The 14,921-nt window shown below is 41.5% G+C and overlaps 1 protein-coding gene and 1 long non-coding RNA gene across 10 annotated transcripts in view; one reads left to right on the top strand and one right to left on the bottom strand.

Annotated features, from left to right (window-relative positions):
- The window catches only part of SNTG1 (syntrophin gamma 1), a 321,662-nt gene extending 311,345 nt beyond the window's left edge, over positions 1 to 10,317 (bottom strand). For 3 of the 8 annotated variants that reach the window (XM_038129565.1, XM_038129573.1, XM_038129567.1), the window contains exon 1: positions 9,875 to 10,315. The gene's annotated coding sequence lies outside the window, so the exon portion shown is untranslated. Of the gene's footprint in view, positions 1 to 9,870 lie in introns of all 8 variants that reach the window. The other 5 variants (XM_038129566.1, XM_038129568.1, XR_005256059.1 and 2 more) reach the window with 4 other exon arrangements.
- A 173-nt stretch (positions 10,318 to 10,490) lies between these two features.
- On the top strand, positions 10,491 to 13,300 carry LOC119698089. 2 transcript variants are annotated; one of them, XR_005256061.1, is made up of 4 exons: positions 10,491 to 11,556; positions 12,539 to 12,757; positions 12,873 to 12,975; positions 13,065 to 13,300. It is a non-coding gene; the product is annotated as an uncharacterized LOC119698089 (long non-coding RNA). The 2 variants fall into 2 exon arrangements; XR_005256060.1 differs by having other exon boundaries at positions 12,539 to 12,975.
- Positions 13,301 to 14,921: the final 1,621 nt, after the last annotated feature.

Below are 14,921 nucleotides of genomic sequence, written 5' to 3'. Positions count from 1 at the left end.
GCAGCTGGTTTTTTGAACTTGTTTCTTGTATGATGTTTATCACACAAGACAAACATCTTGTATGATGTTTACAGGAGGGGTGTTGTTCCTACTTAGCCAATGATGTGAGGGTGTTGATTAAGAATCAATCAGGTTCACCTTTATCGTAACTGTCTATAAAAAGAATGTGTGTTTTCCAATAAACTCGGCATTTCGCCTTTGAGTCTTTGGAGTTTATGTGGCTTTATTCACCCGTCCTCAATACAATAGCGGCAGCCTGTAGCAGAAATATTGTGTCCAAGCTTTTAATAGGAGCACTTCAGTGAGGCCTTACACAAAAGGACCATCATACAAGTAATTTCGCACTTCAAAAGCTGCCATGAGTGTTTCAGTAAATCAAAGGCTTCCCATACTAATGAAAACCAAGCATGCAGGGGAAGAACATCCTCCCCATGGCTGAGGAAGGAGCTGATTCAGTTACACATCATGACTGTCCTGCTCTTGCAAAACACCTGCACTCTTCTTCCAAGCAACTGTAGGCAGACTGCCATGGAAATCAGCAATACAACTGCCCTGAGCATTACCCCAAAAACAATTTCTCAAAACAGAGAGCAACATACAGTGCCTCTTTTCCTGCAGCTACAGATTCTGAGCAGCAGTACCTCCAGAATCCTTCAGACTGTGAGCAGCAGTACCCTTTAGATATCTGCTGCATGTAACACACCAAGTTATTTTTATAAATTACTGCTTCATGGATTTTTACTTCCCATTATTTTAAAGTTTTAAACGTCCTTCTGAAGATTAGATTTGCAGACTTTAGAGGAACCCTTATCCTAAATTGAAGGCTGCATAGATATGCGCTATTGGTACATACAGTTACTCCTAATCAAGAGCACTTACTATGCTGAGTAAGTTTGCATAGTCTGAAACTAAGAAGTCAAACACCATCCCTTATCTTCATCCTGAATGGTCCCCAGTACTGTAAAAACAACTGGCTTGTATTAGAGACCATAATTTTTATGTCTAGCATTACACTGTAGTACTTACAGGAATGTTTTCACGTTGTCTATTATGATTTCTAAATCCAAGAAGAGTATTTCACACATATGGTGGTAAGAAAATCTTTCAAATAAAAGATGGTATTTATGTAATTCGACCTTCTTTTTTAAGCTAACAAAAAGCTTTGATAAACAGATGAGTTTTGACCACAGGTTTCAAACACATAGTGGGACAGTTTGTACACTCATAAATGCAAGCTACTTCTACGAGGTGTACTTTTTAAAGATGAAGGACCAGCTTTTCCCACAGTAGCATCTCCAGCTACTTAGATGCCATAAACCTGCAGAAAGCGACATTTAGCCATAATTGCAGAACTTCAAAGTACTTCACATTTTTTGCAAGCTTTTGTGCAGAGGCTTTTTCAGCACTTTAAATGCCTCCAGAGAGAGATATCATACGCAGAAAGATCTAAGATACTTCTTGCCATCCAGAAAAGACAATTCTGTTGCCATAAAAGGAGGAATGTAAGTTAAGCTGGTGTATTGCTTTGTAACTCAAGTAATATTGACACTTGATCCATGAAAGCAGCCGCCTTCTCATCTACTTTCTCTGAAACAAAATTAGTATTTAAAAGGCACAGAATCTTATTTTTTATATTTTTAGAGTTGCCCGTAGAGGTGCTTCCAGCTTTTTTTTTTCCAGATCTACTTGCTGGAAAGTAAGGTGCCCAGACAACTTTCCTGGAAAAGAAATTAGAATTGTGAAATGAAGTTTGTAACTCCACGTAGTCTCCATCAACTTCTTAATACTGTAGAATCTATTTTTAAAACAGAATCTATTTTTTAATAGATTTTTTAAAATCTATTTTAAAATACTGTACAGTCTATTTGTTTTGGCTTGAAGGAAGCCAAATTTATGATAGAATTCATCATAAGACAGAGGTACATGTATGTTTATGTATTGCAGGGCAAAAGGAATGAAATCCTGATGACACCACTTTTGTGTCCGTCCTAACATGAGGCAACACAAGAACCTCAATGATTTCCTTGTTGCTTCTTGTGCACTTTGAGGACAACCTCAGACAGCCCAAAAAAACAGAGCTTCTAAACTAAATCCACAGATGTACCTGCAGAAGGAAGTAGTCCATCTAAGGATGCAACTGAATTCTTGTACATGAGTTACTGCTTTAAATATGAGGAATTCATGGAACTTTTGGAGAAAAATTACGCAAATACAGCCTTACCCAGATATTTCTCACATGGAAAGGGAATACTTTTCTGGCAGAACTCTTCACAAGCAGCAGGTCTGTATTTCAAAGATGCAATTCTGAAGATTACTGAACAATTGTTGTTTTGGAAAGCACCTCTTTCCTCTCAAAAACACACACAGAAGCTCTTTCGTCAAATATCTTGCTTCTGTCCTTCTTGCAGTTCTGTGTTTTGTCTAGAAATGCAACCATTCACCTTTTCCTCTTTTCAAGGGTCATACATATCCTCTTTCTATCACAGCATAAAGAATGAAAAAGCAAACCCACTATATTTTACTGCCTTCTTTCACACAGTCTGGCTAGACCTTTATGACCCCAGCTACTTGTGATCTCAGGCTCAGAGTTCTGCAGCCATCAAAAACCTGTAGAGAAGGCATACAGGTGTATACACATAGTGGTCAGTACTATCATGCAGTAACTAGCACGGGAAATGTTATGGCTTTTCATACCCTTTAGACTAAAAGGAAGATGATGGATAATGTTCTTGTAATTTTCCAAAAGGGAAATGATGCCCAAATATTTTACTTTTCATTTCCCAAAATGCTGGGGTTTTTTCTCCCCTAAAAATGCTTTTGCTGCAGTTAGACAAATACAGTTAATACATAATAGTAAAGAGTTTACAGTAAAACAAAAAATCAAGTCTCATTTCAAAAAGAAAAAGTCATGGGTTTAAACATGAAAAAGGGTTTATTAAGAATTATGTATTAAACTCAATAAAGAGCTGTACATAGACACATGGAAGCATAGCACAAAAAACTACAGAATCTTAGACCTGAGAAAACAGTCAACTGGGTATAAGACGTATCATATGAGGGAATAATGCTTGAGATTAACATTAGGATTTTAATTTCAAAAAGAAGTACTGAAGACACATCATGAAGAGGTTAAAAAAAGGCAGTAAGATGTGAATGAAAGGGCACGTTGTGCAGGAATGTAGTGACAAACGGCAATATCAAATCACTGTACGTAACTGGATTTCTCCACTGATCAAAGCATGCAATGAGTACTCTGATCCACCTACCAAAAATCAGAAGGTTTAGGGTTTTTCTAAATTACGAAAACTTTGCAAACATCAATGGCATTGAAAACATGGACAATAATACCATGATCAGTAAGATCAGCTCTCCCTTTGGAGGTTAAGTAACGTATTTAATATAGTGAAAAGGAAACCTGATGAATGAAACAGATTAACAAACTGCAATCTAAACAATTTTAATTAAGACACCCCAAAGAACCAGCCCAGACAACATCACAACTGAGTAAGACAGTAAGTTGTGAAAAGAAGCATATGATGAACTATTACTAATAATGCTTAAGAATTAACTAGCTGAAAGACTAATGACACAGTGTAGAAATAAACTGTCTCCTTGTGCATTCAATTATCCAGGAAGGTCCTTTCCTATCTCAGTGAGCTTAAATAAAATGAGAAGCGATCATCATCAGACACTGTCATGATTCTATACACTTTGCTTGGAAACGCCTCTAGAGCAGTTGCAGTATGCTTCCTCCAATAAAATTCCTTCACGAATGTCACTGTATTTGACAGAGAAGTTGCTCCAGCTGAAAAAGCATCAGAGTGGCTATTTTTGCATTTAGGTTAATGGAGTTGCTTAGTTTAGGGACAGGGAGTCCTGCCAGGAACTGAACCCCTGGAAGGGCCCTATCTTGCCCCATTCATAACGCATCAACCATGCCAGCTCCTCAGCACTGTAAACCCAACTTGCTCTTGCATCCATTTCTCCAGCTGACTTTGAAAAGACTACTTCTATGTTTTACCTTTTTATCTTTTACATTTTACCTTTGCATTCTGTTTCCATAAATCTGTTTCATAAAGAAATAAACCACATAACTCAAAGAATGAGAATGATGGCACTCCAGACATTAAAACCTGTAGAGACACAGATCTGATGCTGACTTTTACTCAAAACCTATCTTCAGGGAGGAACTCTAAACATGCATCACTGCATGTATTGTTACTTGAAAAAAAAACTGCACTGCACTGACCAAACCCTTCACATAAATGTCTGCCATTAAATAACCAATTAAACAGTTGTGAGAAGAACTGTTTGTGAATTCTGCTGCATTCACGGACATACAGCTGCAATACCAACTGCTAATGGTGACTGGCAGACAGCTGTGAGTAATGAAACCTAGAGCTGCAAGACAACTGTAGAGCTGATCATTTTCCTCTCCTTTTTCACTTGAAAAAAAACCTGATTAGCATAGATTAGTTCCCAAGGCCTGTTTATAATATCTATAAAATTATAGGAGATAGAGCAAAGCTCTTTCAAGCATAATTCTAATGACTTTACTTCTTTAGGGGTCAAAAGCAAGTCAAAGAAAATCAATGCCCATTTGTGTTGTTGAAGCTGAAGCATACAGTTCATTATTCAGAACTGTTAAAAGAGTCAATCAAAACATTTTGGCATGCAGAGAAACTAGAAAAAGCTATCTCACATAATTATGAATGAATATATATTTAGCAAATGCAAAACAGCAAAGTATTTTAGAAACAATTCTGTAATTTAGAATCAGTGCTTTATATTAAGACAAATATTAACAGCTACATGAATATCAAAATTCTAAAATATTTTTAAATATTCCCAAGTTCTTAGTATTATACCTGTTGAAATCAATGACATTTTTACACTAAATTTAAAAAAATAGCAAAATAGTCTTTACACAAAGAAAGGATCAGAGGACATGATTACTATCACTCATGATAGTCTGTCATTTGTACAAGATGATGAAACTTCCTTTAGTTTTTGACAGAAAGCAGAAGAAATATGAATGTCATAAACAGCACTCCCATTCTCACTTCTTTATGGTTAGCTGTTTTTTTAAATAAATTTAATACAAAAAGTGGAGGGGGAAAGGCATGTGTTTTTTTGGTTTTTTTTCACCCAAATAGCTTTTATTCACACTTAAATCTGAGTCTATTTGAATAAATAGACCAAAAAGCAATAAAAAATTTACTTTAAATGCCATTTCTGACATCTTCAACATGAAACCAAGTACACTGTTAACTATTTGAAAAAATACATTGAGAATGAACAAAAAATAAAGCCAAAGTTCAGAATAATCTGATAAATAAATTGTTCCTCCTCTGGTGTTATCTCAAAAGCTCCAAGCAATGAACACTTCAGAAGTGCTTGATGTTTGTCAGCTTTAAAAGCACACCTTTGAATCAAAATCTCAATCAACCAAGGAATGAACACCCAAATCTAAGAGCAAGGAACAGGCTTCATAGAAAAAATTAAAAATTCACACCCCTGTTCCACATGATAACCACCTGCAGAATTCAGCAATCAATCAACTGCACCCACAGCATCCCTTGAAGCCATGGGTTCTTTCACAGACTCAGTATCCATGCCAGTATTAAAGCAGTAAAAGCATCAGTGCCTTCACTCAACCACATGTTACACAGGTATTTCACTGGCTGTTGAAAAGTACCCCATGAACACCAGTGTGGGACTTTCGCTCTACTCCAAGTTTTACTCCACACTGGGAACATCCACTGCCACCCTCAGGGCATGACAGTTTCAGCTGTGCTCAGTTCTTGACATGGGAGACCTCCTGCTTTTCACAGTGGGAGGTACAGCACAGCCGTTCATAAACTATCCATTCCTTATCTCTGAAGTGCCTGAGCGGCATAGCAAACTCTGTCCAACAGTTTCATTTATCCATGTTCCGGCCTAATGTGTGAAACCTTAATCCCAGTTTATAGAACATGTATTTATGTTAGATAAATACATATGTTACATATATTTATATATGTCAGTCAAAACTATTGCTACTCTCACATAAGTATCACAGCGAAGAACTTTTATGGCTCTGCCCAACAGTATCCAAAATAAACCAGAGAACAAATCATAAAATTAATATGATCCCAAACACTCTTCTTGATTAGTTTTCCTCTACTCATTACTTTAATAAATTGAAGAGAGCAAGTCCCCAGGAAACAACCCAGCCCTTGGCTGCTGCAGCACCAGCTTCATCACACAACAGAGCGTTCCACCTCTTTTGGCCAATTCGAGCTAATTACTGAAGAGAAGGCTTAGAATCCCAAACGACAGTGACAGCCACAACTGAAGTGTGCAGTGGAAAAAAGCTTTGTTTCTGTATCACTTAGCTCCTCTTCTTCATAAGGGGTAGACACATCACCTACTAAATCAATCTCTCAAGACTAAATCAATCCCTCAAGATGAATAATAATTTCCTCCTTGGATAATTAAATACATGTGTGAATTTCCCTGGATGTGTCTCCACTGCATTCCCTGGTGTTCATTATAGACACGACCTGTTTTAAGTTCAAGGTTTTTGGTTTTTTTAATGTATGCTTCCTCTCTTTCCTCTGATCTGCAACAAGAACGCAGAAAATCTAGGTTGGCCACAACAACAGTAAGGCTTTCTGACTCTTCCAGTTATGGCAGACAGAACTGAGAAAATACAGAAGTTTGTCTGTGTAATCATGCTGAGCCAGTGTCACAGCATACTGCCAGAGGTATATGTTGACGTAGCAGATCCATGTTGGGATTCAACTCAACCATATTCAGGCCTCTCTCTGGAAACCTGAACGGAAAGCACAGCCATGTGGAGGGCTAAGAAACGTGACACATTAAATCCATTTGATGTTTCTTATCATTCACAACAACACTTTAGCTTTTTAACAGGGAATGCAAGCAGACCTGGTGATGACTACCAGAAAGAAATAATGACAGCTCAGGCACAAGGACCAGTGCTAAGTTAAAAGAATGAAGAAATGGTACTTGAGCACTTCAGAGGGAAGAACTGAGAGCAGACTACAGCTCTTTTTTGTTGAATATTCAATCTAAATGAATAAACAGAAATTACACACTCAATTGGGTTGGGCTGACTAGAAAAATCACATTTAATTGTTGGTGTTTTTAATTTTTGCTTACAGGTCTTTCTGTCAGTTCACGAAAGCTATGCCCAAAAAGCATGACGGAGAAAACACAAAAAAATTAGGAAAGAAAAATAACTTCTGAGCTTGCCCTGAAATTTCTGAATCAAGGTCAACAATTTTCTCTAGTAAAGAGATTTACATAGAATTAAAACAAAAATGCATACTATAAAGTTGAATATAGCATACTTTGGAAATCTCCGATTCAAAAGATACAAGCCAAGTGGAATACAGAACATTAAACAGGATTCTAGAATAGGCTTACAATGAAGTGTGTAATGACCACTCCTGAATTTTTAAAATTAAGAACTACACACATTGTAAAATAAAGTACTAATATGCAGAAAGGCTTTCTGACAAGTACCAAGTAAAAGATAAAGAAATGTGTGAAGGTAAAGGAGGTTGATTAATATCTTAAAAGTGGATGTTTTTAATAATGTCTTTAAAGACCTCAAGTCTTACCTTCTCCTTTCTTCTCGAGTTTCTAACAGAAAAAGCAACATTTATTTTTTTTCTCAGACCTTGTTAAAACTCAGTTCTCTAGCCACATAAAAGAGAGGAAATCTGACTGTAAGTGAATGTCTAGAGCACCATGTCCTTTAATTCAGTGATGGGGGCCTTCATTAGATTATCTCAGAGCTATGGGACAAGACACCACAAAAGCCAAATGATAAATCATTAAATTATGTTTTCTTCTCTAGGCAAAGAGTGAGTATAGCATTAGATTAGTCTGAAAGACTAAAAAGGAAGAGTCTGCAGTATGCATCACAAGTGACAAAGCTAATACAATTTTTAAACCCCGTTTATTCATATAATCAGGCATAAGCACTTACTTATGCTAAATGTAGAAACCTCGAATGTAATACATAGCCCAAATGAATTCCAGATTAGTGCATGCTTCAGTATTTCATGTTCTCCCTTGCACATGCCTAGTGAAAGCCTGCCACTCTGCAACAGAGGAAGGAATTACTACAACAGAACCATAGGCAGACTTTGCCAGAAACTATACTTTTTTTTTTTATATGAGGCAGAATAAGCTGAGTGTTTTAAGTAATGGATAGGTTTGCATCCCACTGTCTAGCAGCAGTTATTCTAATTGTGTTTCACAGCTTCATCCGAGAGACAGAAATATGAACGTTCTCCATAAACTGCACTGAAACAAATGACACTCCCTTCAGGCAGATCACCTTCCACCATTACAGGAAAGGATTAGTTTATCTTTCAGCTATAAACTTGAGTTAGCTACATGTTCACCATACTGGCATCCCAATATTTTTTGATCTTATCATGTCAATCTTGCATCTACGTAAAAATGTGTATTTCAGTGCGTAAAAAGATCTCTTGCTGCTAACAACTCAAAGTGCATTAACCTGGGAAGCCTTGAGATTTCCACACACACCCAGACACTCTTTTTAGTACAGATCTCACTAATTAGAAAATGGAATATCCAAAACTCAACAGACATTTCACACATAGTGGCATTTCTGCAGAAACTTACGTTTCCAACACTTCAACTTTTACTTTCATCACTATTAGCAAGTTATTTTCCCAAGTTATTTCCTACACACATACCATGCCCAGTGCCCCTGCTGAAACTACCACATTCCCTGAAACTGAACGAGCTCTTAGTGAAACATCAGAGTTTAGCTGTAAATATGTGTAAATACTTTTATTCTGTGCTGCTTTCATGTTAGAATACAACATGCATCAAGGTCACTGTTAACAGATTGCAGTTTTCAGGCTCACAGAGAAGATACTGAGGAAATCAGTAAGAGCAAACTCAATTAAGCAGTGTCTGAAGTTCTGCCTTCTCCCAAACCTGCCAAGAATTCACATCTCTATTCCCTGCATTTCAGAGTCAGGTCTTTTCACAGGTACGGGAAGGCAGGCAGCTTAGCTTAAACGCTATCACCGCTGAAAGGCAAACAGAACTCGTTCTCTGCAGCGTGACCGGTCTGCTCTGAGCTCTCCGAGTTTTCAGCTACAGATTACAGCCCCATGGGCCTCTTCCTTTGAAGTGGAGTTCCTCTGAGAGAAGAATTAGTCCCCTGCCTGCAACCTGTCCTCCATGCACTGAAATAAATTACAGTCAACTTTTCCCTTCATTGCCATGCCAAGTGTAGCAATAAATGTCCACAGGCTAAAAGCAAACAAACAAGGCTGGACGAACCATAACCTCACAGCAAGAGCATCTCAAGGAAGAACACCAGGCAGGGGATAAGAAAGTTAAGGGCATAAAAATCAAAACTCCGGGTTCACTACCTGAAACAGTAAGTGCGTATGAAAGGCTAACATGCTTCTTGCCTCTCTCCCACAAGAAGCACTGATGGAAAGCAATTAAGGGACTCCTACAATTTAGTTACAGCTCAGCAAAGAGGAAAAGGCATTTTACATTATGAAACGCCTGGAAAAAAGGCATCATCTCTTACAGTTGCAGAAGAGGGAAGCATTGGGACACGGAGCTTCCCGGCTATGCACCGGAGCACCGCACCAGCGGTCCGCCCGCGGCGGACTCCGGCAGAGTTGGAGCGGGGCTCCCCTGCAATCCTGGCCACCAATCCCCCGCACCTCAACCCCCGAGAACTGCTGCTGGTGCCGCCGACCATCCTGCCTCCGAACTGGCAGCAAGCGACCAGCAGCTGCAAAAAAAAAAAGTCACTCGAGACGAAGGAAACGCAGCGAAAAGGAAGCAAGAGCTTACTTGCCTATACAGCACCACCGGACGACCTCCTCGCAGCTGTGAAACGCTGTGCCGCTCGTCCTCCTCCCAGCGCTCCGTGCTAGTTCCAAAATAATTCCTCCGGGCGCCGGCACATCCCCGGGCTCAGCCGAGGAGCGCAGGGAGCCCGGCCGCCTCGCCCCCCTGCCCGGTGCCCATGGTGTCAGCCACAGCCCCGGCAACTCGCGCTCCTTCCCGCCGGCGCTACCTCGGGGCGGGCCGCCGGCTAACACGGCATCGCACCCCGGCCGCCGCCGCCGCCGGCTCGAACTCCGCCGCCGCGCTGAGGGGGAGCGTGGGGCTCCCCGCGCCCTTCCCGGAGACGGAGCGGGGGCGCCGGGCGGGGGCGTGCGGGGAGCAGCGCCGCCCCTCCGCGGCGGCGAGCGGCCAGGCGAGGCGCGGCGAGGAGAGGGGAGGCGAGGCGGCGCGGCGCCGCCACCGCGGCCGCAGCCAGGCGCGGCGATGCCGGCCCCGCCCGGGACCCCCGCCCGCCCCCCCGCCGCTCCCGGGGCGCTCCGTAACGCCGCCCCGCTGCCGGCGCCACCAGATCCGGTGACGCGCAGCCCTCCCCCGGGCCGCCCCCCGTGCCGGAGAGGGGCGAGCGGGCGGCGAGGCGGGAGCCGGGAGCCGCTTCCCACGGGCAGCGGGAGGGTGAGCTGGGACCACCGGGGGAGCGCGACCTCCGGCGCGCAGGGACAGCGCGGTGCCGGAGCTGCCGAGCCGCCCGGGGGAGGCGGTGTTTCCCCGGGCCGGGGGAGAGCCCGCTTGTCCGGAGCCTGCGGAGATCTCGCCGGTGATAGGGAGCTGCGGGGAGCTCCGCTCACCCCGTGCCCGGCAGGAAAGTTATCCGCCCCCCTCCTGCCTCACAGCCTCCGCTTTTGCTCGGCTGCCCGGGCTGCCCTTTCTGCCAGCTGTGTGACTGGGTTTCGGCTGGCCGCTCGCCAAAGGGAACGTATGTAGGGAAGAAATCTGGTGCCGGTTCTATCACTTTGCCCGGCTGGCTTGGCGCGGCAGCGACGCTGCCTTCTCCCCGCCCCGTCTCCCAGCCTCTAACCCAGAGCACGGCTCTGCGGCGACCACCGCCACCGGCGCACAGCCAGCGCCGCTCTTCCAGGCAGCCTCGGGCAAGGAGGGGGCCCAAAGGGAGCAAAAGGAGTGAGGGACAAGCTGCCCTGTGCCTCCCGAACGCCCTGCGTGGTCCTCGCCCTCCTGTTCCGCACGTTCGTGCTGCCAGCAGCGCGCACGGCGCCCTGCCGGAGATCCCCCGCAGGCATAGCCCTCCCCGTCGGACAGCGCTGCAATGACACGCTCTAACGCAGCTATCAGTCACTTACACAGCCACACCCATATATATATGATGCATAGATATCTATGTACTCGTATGAACACACCCCCGTGCGCACAGGCGGCCGCCGGGGGAAGCCGCATCTCCCCGCGGACGGGTTCACCAGAAGTCGACCTGCTACGGCGAAAGCAGGAGGAGAATTAACGCAGCAGGAAAAAGCAGCAGAAGGGAGAGCCCGAGGGGAGCCGCCACCGGAGCCGCCTCTCGGCCCCGCGCTCCCTGCGCTGGCCGCGGGCTCCCCGCCGCGATGCCGGCAGCCGGGCTCGCCGCCCGCCGGCGCTGCGGAGAGCTGCGGGCAGGGAATCCCTCTGCGTCTCCTCGGGGTGAGAGAGAGCCCGGCTGTGGTGGGGCTTTTGCTAAATTGAGAGTGTGTGGGACCCCTTCCTGCTCTTGGGAATGTTTCTCTGCAGTTAGGCTGAGGATGTCAGGGACGGTGGTCACAATTAAAAGTTCACTTAACAGAGATTGAGCTTTGCTTTTCTGTAGCTCCTCCGACAGCCCTTTTCCCTTCAACTTCTTTAGGCTTCTTGTAATGAAAAGTGGTTTTCACGGGCATCTTATCGTTAAGGGCTCTTCTTCAACCAAGCTGGCACAAACAAAAATGTTTCTGTTCCTTATGCACTCTTTTTACAAATATTACCTTCAAAAACGTGCAGTGAGCTATTGAGGGGGAAAAGGATTTAAACAGACAGCCTCATGCAAGTTAAATGCAAAGCTAAGAGAGTTGCTCCGAAGAATTAAGCTTATTGTTGGGTTGATAAATGCATTAGAAAATGCAGTGTAAGTTTCATTCCTAATTGAACAGATTTGTAAGTCCTCATCTTGAGGTACAGATCTTTATCTTTCCTTGTTTCTTAGTATTGAATTGATGTCAACAGTTCTTGATAGCTAGAAACTAAGCAAACTATTTGTCTTGTTGTGGCTCTATTGAAAGATTGAATCGTTTGAACTGATAGTTCTCCTGACAAGACTGAAAAAATAAATTATTAAGTACACATATGAGGGCTGCGATGATTGAAATACATGTCTAAGAATTGAAATAAGTGAAATGTAATGAACCAAAAACTAATCAAAGAAGTGAAGTGGAACTGTAACCCTCTATTTTCTCATACTCTTCTGACAAAGTCAACACCCAAGAGAGACATTTTTAAACAAAGTGGAAACAAATATTATTTTATGATCTATTAGTTACTTTGTCTAGAGTCAGTCTCCCACTCAAATTCCAACAGGGGCAACCTCTTTAGTTTTCACTATCAAAGTCATCTATAGGTTAATCAGTATGTATCCTTTTTTCCCCATCTGTAGGAAGATCTGTCATCTTTCATGGAGACCTCCTCCTTGATTCTTTGTGCGATGATGAAGAGTGGATAGCTCAAGCAAGAAAGGAAGTTTCATTTCACAAGAGGAAGCTGTTCTATTTTAGTGCAGTATCTTTCAAACTATTCCTACATTTATTAAAATACATGTATGTTGCAAGTTTCATTACCACTAAGAATGTGCCGAAGACGAAGTCTACTAAGCCAGGTGAAAAAAGTGTACAGTGTTTTTTATTCTTATCAACCACATTGTATGAAATAAGTGTGCGTTCCAGTTTTACACACAAATAGAAGGTTACGTTTGTGTTGTATTTTTGCTTCAGGTAGCGCAAACACAACATAAGATTTTTACATACACAGAAATCAGATGTCAAGTAAACTTAAGATGTAGTCAACAACATGAAGCAACATTTATAGTCAGACCAGGTGAGCCAGAATTGTTTTTGTGTAGTATGAACTATGTTAACTAAGAAATTTCAAATAATAAGCTGATGGTAGATTGGCATTTGTTTTAGTTTCTTCAGCTTTAGCAGCCTGGCACCACTCAAGTCACCAACAAGGATGGACTGACAAAGGAGGAACAGCATTAAAATGGAAGAAAATAGAGGCTAAGAATGAAGATAAATTATCCTTGTTTGAAAAATATGAGAATGAAAAGAAGACCAAGCAAGCAAGTGACACCCTTGGTAAAACTGTATTGACTACCTATCTGCAAGAGATCATTTGTCTTCTTTTCTCTGCCAAAATTACTACATCATCCTTTTTTTTTTTTCTTCTGAATGTATAGCTCACTTTGGCTGTGGGCAGGGATTCTGACATTTGGCAGCCCAACCCTTGTGCATATGTCTGTCACACATAAGCCTCACTCTGAAAGTCCTGGGAAATAAAGGGTAGAGAACTCAGGCTTTGAAAAAGTGCATGGGAAAAGAAACTACCAGTTGTAGTGGACAAGTAACATGAATATGTAAAAAAGATCTTAAGATGCATTGGGAAATAGAGAGTAGTTTTTGTCCAACATCACTGCAACGTTAGATTTTCCATTCCTGTAGCACATCCTACCACCTCTGGGAACACATCATGGCTGATAGGTTATTAATTGATTCTGTGAGAATAGAATTAATCTATTTTCAATATCCACTTTTGGAAAAGATAGCAGTCAGAGTAGCAAATGTAACACCATCAAGGACAGGTGTCACACTTTATAGAAAGTGGATCACAAGATCATTTATAAGCTCCTTGGTACTTCCTATATCAAGGTGCAAATGAGGAGAGCATTCTCAATTTCTGATTATATAATTTTGGTTTTAATTTCCATTAACAGACTGATAATAATCCATAAAACTATGTCAAAAAAGTCTGTAAACATATTCCTTTTTTTTTTTTCCCCAACAATTAGTCTAAACTAAGGTTCACAAAAGTACTCAATTTACCGGTATCTGGCACCCTTATATAAAATAATGTGTCATTTGTCACCATGGCTTGTAATCTGAAAATAGGACTGGGGAACTGATGGAGACCAAAATAGCCTTTTACAGTCTGTAGGTGGCCAAAAAATTCTGCAGCTATATTCCGTAAAATTCCTTGCTGTCGTGATTTGTTTCTCAAGAGCTCTTGTCAATCCACTTAAAACTCTTGCTCACATGGGCCCAAAGAGAAACATGGGGGTTTGCCCAAATTGTAACCAAATATAGTTATACATTAAAATCCCTCTTTTCACATGTAAACAGGATATTAGCAATTCCATAAATTCTACACAAATTTTTACTTCGAAATTTTAGGCTTTTAAAATCATCTCAGGCTTGGAGAATTTAAAGCCATATACCTTGAAACCTAACAGCAGAGAATCTCAAGCAGAAACTGGGAAATTCATAGTCTTAATATCATTCCTTAATCCTCAATTTTACACGCAGCCTGTATATCATGTTCAGTACTGTTATTATTTATGGTAGCCTATAAATGGCTTGCATCTCATTTATGGGTATATTTAACTAAGAAGAGAATTTGGATAAAATTTTAATGAAGGATTGTTACTACTCTCAAGGAAATGATCAGCATTATCTGCCTTAGTAATTAATTTATTAAAATCAACTATTACAAATCCAGAGAGACAAGTTACAAATCGTAGGCTAAAAATAGTAGGACCTAAGAAAATTATCAATTATATTTTTCTTTTTTCATTCTCAACCAAAAAAAATTATCTTTGCTTTCTCACAATTATCCTGTTTCTTCACCAAAAGGAAATAAATTCCCCTATGTGCATTTAAAAATCAATTGTACCCAATGCAAAGTTTGAAAATGGGTGGTTTTTTTCCATTTGGAAAAAAGAAACCTCATAAAAATATAATTTGAAAATAACTAACCTACATTCTGTA

Source organism: Motacilla alba, chromosome 2 (genome assembly GCF_015832195.1).
Source record: "Motacilla alba alba isolate MOTALB_02 chromosome 2, Motacilla_alba_V1.0_pri, whole genome shotgun sequence".
Classification (NCBI taxonomy): Eukaryota; Metazoa; Chordata; class Aves; order Passeriformes; family Motacillidae; genus Motacilla; species Motacilla alba.
Note: the sequence above shows the minus strand (reverse complement) of the source record. Positions and strands in the feature narration are given on the sequence as shown.